A 7339-nucleotide genomic window follows, 5' to 3' on the forward strand; every position below is an offset into this window, starting at 1 on the left:
CAGCAGGTATCCCAGCTGCCTGTTGTGTACAAGGGTGATGCCCTTTTCCTCCCCCTTTTTCTGAAACAAAACAGTCAGGTTTGTTCCAGAAATATCCTCCAAAGAACTGTAAAATGTATTCAGGGATGGAGAGCTCTGCAGCTGAAGCCATGTGTTGTTGAGAGAGACAAAAGCTTGTTCCATGGGGACATGCCAGTCGTTCCTGCTGAAATTATTCTACCCAGAAACTTAGCCTGTTTTCGAGCAATCTGCTTTTACTGACCTTAAAATCTGTTTGACGCAGGCACTGCAAAACCAGAGAGGTGGCTTTAACGCAGGTCTCTGTTACTGGTGCAGCAAGCAAAAGGTCTAGTGGGCAGTCCTGCAAAATATCTTGCAAAACCTGGTTAAACTAAAATCGATTCCATTATGAGGGAACATTCAACGTTAAAATATTTTTGTCATTGCATATTAAATGTTAATTTATTTTAGTAAATCAGTTCAAAAAGTGAAACACATAACTAAAGTCTTTAAGTCTAGTAATGACAATAATTTTATGCTTACAGTTAATGGAAATATGACAGATTAAATCGGAATATCTTACCAAACAATATAAAGAAAACCATTTAATTAAGAAATGTAGATATGCTGACAAATATGTTTGAAGATTGTTACTTTTACAAACCAAGGAGCCTCATCAGAATGTCTAAGGTCACTGATTTATGGAAAATTGCAGTACATTTTCCTTTAAGACTTATTATGTGATCAGACCCTGAATGACAGATATTACATGTGTAAAGAGTATGGGAGGAAAACAAACCTAGTGCTGCTGTGGCAATCGAATCTGTGGCTGCCAGGGAACGTTTCATCATCACGCCCAATTTTTTCACTTGGTGCTCAGGGTGCAAACAGAGAGAAATGTGAGACATTTAATACCATTCTGATTGTTTTTTTTTGCGAAAGAGACAGCAGCAGCTACACCAACAGGAGCTACATAAATGTCCGAGACTTTTACCTGCCAGGTTGTTTCCTTCAAAGTGGAAAGGAAAGGTTCCTGGTACCATTCAGAGCGTCTCTGTCGCAGAACAGGGTCACGTGTGGTGGACCCGGAGGAGGGACACAGAAGCGCAGACACAGGAGCCAGGGCTTCCAGGCCATGAACGTTGACATTAGGCTGCTGTAGGGTAAATTTGTTAAAAGTCCCCAATAGATGTCAGCAAACTCAGACACCACTGGCTGGATCAGATACTGTCCTTCTGTTTGGAAATTTCCACAAAGAAGGGAGGTGCCATCAGGAAAAGCAACAATTATTCCATCAGCCGAGCACATGATTGTTGCTGCCATCTTCATCAGCAAAGCTCGCTCAAGTAAATTCATGGGAGTCGTAGGAGAACTTACAAAAGAATGTTTCATATTCTGATTACCCAAGGTGAAGGTCAGAGGCATCGTGAATAGCAGACTCTGTTCAGTCCATGAGAACCCTGTTAAAGACACAGTTCTTGATGTCAGAGAAAAAGGAGGAGCAGAGTTCAGAGTGGAATGTGTGGCTCCGGTGTCAACCAGGAAGTCTGTGTGTTTTCCTTCCACTGTTGCAGACAACATGGGGTCTGCTGTACCCACATTGTCTCTGGGGTCCTCAGCAGTGTTTCAGTAGATGTTCTGTGTGGCCTCAGTATTCCCCTGAAAGCAATGTCCAGGAATCACATAAGGATTGTTGGGGATCATACCTGGCAGTCTTTGGTATGTTCACACAGTGTTTGGCCCAGTGTCCAAAATGTCTGCACTGGTAGCACGTCAAGTTCCTTTGGTCCTTGGCCTCGTGCTCCGTGACCTTGCCCCATGGCCCCCATCCACATCCAGCCAAACGCCATCCCCGTCCACGAGGAAAGCGCTCTGTATCTGTTTGAGGATATAAAAAGAAAAAGCAGGAGGAACCAGTTCCCCCCCCAGTATGATTAGAGTTTTGCCAGTAATTTGGAATTTTACCCTGTGTAGATTTATTTTGAGAAGATGCTGCTGCAACCATCACATGTTCTTTTTTTTTTTATTTTTTTTTTTTTATTATTATTATTTAAGTAATGTAATTTTGTTTTGCTTCCTGCAATTGGAGTTTCAGCGTCTGAGTGCCTAAGCCCTCAAGACTGTTTTTTATTTTTATTCGTCCTGCGCCTTTAAGAGGTGATGAAGCAGGTGTCTTTTCCATCTCACATGTTCACACCCTGCGAGATCATTGATTGTGTTTTATAGACTGCATAACATATTCAGGGACGCCTTTTAAAACTGCTTCTTTAAACATTTCAATTAAGTTTGTGCATGGACCTTTAAGATTAACTGTAGATTTTCTGAGCCAGGTTTCTAGATATAATGTCATTTAGTTGGGACCAAACATGGGATTTGGTGATGATGGGGTTTGATCTCATACAGTCCAATTCGGGGTTCTATTCCCAGTGTGGACTCCTGAAGTTTTGTGGGGTAGCAGTTCCCCCTTGACTGTCAAAGTTCCTTCTGTGATATTAATTATTACGGGATATATCCCCTTAGAGCACGTGTCAAACTGAAGGCCCGTGGGCCAAATCCGGGCCACTGTGGGTTTGTGCGGCCCTCCAGATTCTAAACTAAACACTAAGTGTGCTTAAATATTATGCTATCAATCAAATTAATGCAGTTCTATCCGTTTACTGCCAAATTATATCAATAAGTCGCTCCAGTTTCTTTTAGAATTATCAGGGAAATTCACCAAAATCAACAAATCCCTGCACTTTTCTGAGCAAATAATTGGGAGTTTTTGCAGTTTTAATAAAAAATGTGAAACTTCCTTACTTGAACTAAACAGCTGCCTCAAACCTAATTGATTTCCCATTATATGACCTGTACAGCGAGTAATAAAAAGTCAAATTTACCGTCATAAATAAGTGCAAATATTTCCAAATTGCTACCACAAACACTTTTTATTGCAAAAAATCACAAAAATTCAATGATATTTAAGAAATGTTTGATATTTTAACAATTTGTGAATGGCTTTTATCAATACATTCTGGTACAACTGGCCCTTTAAGAGCATTCATGTTCTTGATTTTGCCCAAAACGAAAATAGTCAAGTCTGTATTTTTATGCTAGTGTGTTCAGAGCTGGTGGCAATGACCCTTTTTAAAAAAAAAATTATTTTATGTTATTGTCCCTGTCAGGAACCCAATAGTTTTCATTTTGCCTGAGTTCTGTCTCTGCAGTCTGCCTGTTTTGTCTTCAGCCTCTTTTAGTGAAAACTCCTGCCTCTTTCTGTTTTTGTTTTTAATTGAAAAATTTTATTATCATTCAGTGTTGCCCCTTTTAATTATTCTCATTTGTGATCTTGCTATTGGAGCATTTGCCTGCATGTCAGCTAGAACAATTTTATCTATTGTTTGCTCTTTTTTATCTTAATTTAAGAGGATTCCAGTTCTATGTTATCCTGTTGCTGCTTTTGTTATTTTAACATTTGATCAGCTGACCTATTTCCCTTATAGAGCTTCATCCTGTCCTGTGGTGTGCATGGCTTAAAAATTATTAGTTTTACCTGGCAGTTATATTGTTTGTAGGAGACTTGTTAAGCAAAGAAATTAATTAGAAATCTTACATGTAGATGTTGTCAAATTCATCAAGGTGGAACACTTCTGTCTGATTCCTGACAGATGACACAACCCAAAGTTCGCTCCTCTGCAGAACATTGTTTTTTTCTTGGGTTTTTACACTTTTTAAACAAAAATTACCGTCCTAAAATTAAACCAAATCTAAAATCCTCTAATTCAATATGTATTTATGAATTTAATAATCATCAATCAATCAGTCAAACCTAGTTTAAATTTCAGTCTAGAAAACGTTATTTATATTCACAATCATCAGTTTGAAGTAGCCAGTTATTTAAATCAAAATTTCCTTTAATCTTTTATTTTATAGCAGTAGACATCTTTTTATAATTATTATTTATTAAATAATTAATAACTTCATCAGTTACTCAGTGCTTGAGTACAGTTTGTTTGTTCTCATAATCACACTAATTTTCATCAACCAAAGCGGCACAAACAGAAACATAAATATTTATCTGATTTTCAGTTAGTCACAAATTTTCAGTCTGCTTTTCTTGTTGTCCTATGCTCAAATTATCAATTTTATTGAAGCTTCATGAAATTTCCAATATTAGTTAACATATTTAATATGTTAATATTATCTTTTAGTTGTCAGGTTCCTGTTTTTAAGTAATGCGCACATTTTTATTTATTATTTATTCATTCATGTATTTATTTATTGTTATTAAAACTATGTCAGACATATGTTAGAATCCAGCAGTAACTGAACTACCTGCTGCTAGAGCACTTCACCCATTTTAATAAAATGTAAATTCATTTATAGAATGAAATTCTAAATTAACTGTTCAGTTTAAATGCAACAAATACTTTATGGTATATAAACACTTCAGTCTCAATTATTTTCAGCCCTTAAAACTGTTCAATTTAATTTCAAACTAGCATGTATTACCGGAATATTCCTTCTTTTCTTTTTTAATAAAGGAGAGAAAGTTTTACAAATCATTATTAGCTTAGACTCTGATAATTTTAAGTTGGTGAAATTTAGTAGCATAAATTTTGTTAGATCTTTTGCTGAAATTTTAGTGATTGTAGATTTTCTTCTAGTTATGCTAGTTATTCCCTCTATTTGCTCACCAACCATAAACAAAGGCCCTATACCCCCTTTTAAATCAAATTTCTTCCTGTCGACCTCGTCTGCCATGCCTGGAGCAAGAATCACCTCTTCTCTCCTCCCTGCCTTTTTTTTTTTTTTTTGTTATAATTTATTACTCACACACACGGCGGAGGTCTCTGTTTTTATTTTTTATTTTTGTTCTTCCCCTTTATTTTGAAATTCATCTTGCTCCGCCAGATAAGTTATTAGTCCGTCTATTTGTTCCCCGAGAGTCACCCAAGGGTTACCCACGGTTTGTTTTGTCGTGTTTAACCGTGTTTAAATTACAGTTCACCAGCACCAGAACACATGAGAGCAAAAACGTCTGCAGCTCTCACACACCCACAGCTGACACACACGCACTCCGCTCGGCGGCGGAGCTGACAAACAGACAGAGAACACTTAAAAGGATCCCCGCTTTGAGCCCTGGACGTTCTCTTTTATTCTAACTCATATTCGTCTTCCCACAAAGAAAACGTCTTTATTTTCTTCCCACACAGAAGAAATCTCTTATTCTCTTTTCAGTTATACTTCGTCCCAGGCTCAGATCGCGATCAGCTTTGTCGCAATCAACTTTTCGTCCCAGGCACAGGTCGCAATCAACTTTATCGCAATCAACTTTTTGTCCCAGGCACAGGTCGCGATCAACTTTATCGCAATCAACTTTTTTTGTCCCAGGCCGTCCCAGGCACAGGTCGCGATCAACTTTATCGCAATCAACTTTTTTGTCCCAGGCACAGATCGCGATCAATTCTATCGCAATCAACTTTTGTCCCAGGCCGTCCCAGGCACAGATCGCGATCAATTCTATCGCAATCAACTTTTGTCCCAGGCTGTCCTAGGCACAGATCACGATCAACTCTATCGTAATCAACTTTTGTCCCAGGCTGTCCTAGGCACAGATCACGATCAACTCTATCGTAATCAACTTTTGTCCCAGGCTGTCCTAGGCACAGATCACGATCAACTCTATCGTAATCAACTTTTTCTTTTACTCTGCGGTCAGCTCTCTTGAGCTGGCTCGGATTGGCTACGCGTTTATTTTTGGAGCTTAGTCACTTCTCCGGGATCTAAAAACCGACAAAAACCCAGCCAAAACCTTGGTCGCGTCCGACGCACTCACACACCTGTGTGAGTGGCACAAGGGGGAGACGGCCACCTCTCACTAATAAGCCAATCCAGCAAACATCTCTTTTTATTTCTATTTCATCTCTTTTTATTTCTATTTCATCTCTTTTTATTTCTATTTCATTACTTTGCACGCACACACATGAACGTACACACAGCTGACAATTCAAATCAGCTTGCTCTATTGACTCTTCCTAAACTATTACGGCTGATATTTTAACTTTTAGGCAGCCCCACAACAGACAGTGCAAATGCGTTCAAGGAAAAAACTTCCTTACTAGATTTTTTGGGCCCAACGCTGTTACACTGTCCGGCCAGGCCGCAGCAGCCCAAACGGCTGGCCAAATCTGCACAACTCTGCACGTGTGTCAACATGTAACCATCCTCTGCGCTACCAAGTTGTTGAACCAAATATACTATCGATGAATCGGAAGCATGTGATCACACGTGCAGAAAATCAGTCAAACACAAATAATCAGACTTTACTTATTTTATTCTTTTAGCGCTAAAAAGAAAGAGGCGCTTACCCTCACAGGCTAATTGGTTGTGACGTGAATACACCGGGACTAAACAGCATCTGATCAAAAACGGACGATCCATTCTTTATATCTAAGACACGCCTTATTGGTCGTCTGATGAACTACGTCAGCTAAGGAATGCCATGATATCATGGTGTCAGCTTAAGTTTCACTTCTACTGAAAGCCTTTTGTTTGAAAGTGAAACATGCAAGGTCAAGTTCCATTCCTCCAAAAGCTCTCTGTGCATAAATGAAACATACTATGTGTGAAATACAGCTGTATGTGCATGAGTACACGTGCAACCCTGGATAAGCGTCTCAACAATAGATAGATAGATAGATAGATAGATAGATAGATAGATAGATAGATAGATAGATAGATAGATAGATAGATAGATAGATAGATAGATAGATAGATAGATAGATAGATAGATAGATAGATAGATAGATAGATAGATAGATAGATAGATAGATAGATAGATAGATAGATAGATAGATAGATAGATAGATAGATAGATAGATAGATAGATAGATAGATAGATAGATAGATAGATAGATAGATACTTTGTGTAATTTATTTCAACTACAACTTTCATGTCATTTTGCTGCAGGATTAACTGGTGTAATTGAGGAAAGAATACTATGAAATATTGAAGCAACAAGACAGTAACTTGAAGCTACCTTGTGCTTTTACTGCAATTGGGTATGGAAGCAAATTATTGATTGGCCCCAAACAAGTATGTGTACTGTATGTGATGAAAGTTTTTGTCTAAATATGTTTGGTTTTTTTTTCAACATTCTAGCGTTATTAATAAATGTACGCCATAACTATCAACATTAACATAATAAGCAAAAGCTGCAAGATTTACATAGTATATTTATTTATTTCAATGATATTCAAATTGGAATGTTATTCCAACTTACAGAGACATACTAGCATAACTAATTAATTAATTAACGTGCTGTTATCAAAGTCCGGAAGGGGTAGCTCTTGACTG

The 7339-nt window shown here is 38.0% G+C and overlaps 1 long non-coding RNA gene across 1 annotated transcript; it reads left to right on the forward strand.

The window, feature by feature from the left end:
* The first annotated feature begins 1912 nt into the window (after positions 1 to 1912).
* LOC122827639 lies at positions 1913 to 5827 on the forward strand. Its single transcript, XR_006370092.1, has 2 exons — positions 1913 to 5287; positions 5390 to 5827. It is a non-coding gene; the product is annotated as an uncharacterized LOC122827639 (long non-coding RNA).
* The last annotated feature ends 1512 nt before the right edge of the window (positions 5828 to 7339 follow it).

The sequence above is a fragment of the Gambusia affinis genome, unplaced genomic scaffold (genome assembly GCF_019740435.1).
Source record: "Gambusia affinis unplaced genomic scaffold, SWU_Gaff_1.0 Scaffold2, whole genome shotgun sequence".
Classification (NCBI taxonomy): domain Eukaryota; kingdom Metazoa; phylum Chordata; class Actinopteri; order Cyprinodontiformes; family Poeciliidae; genus Gambusia; species Gambusia affinis.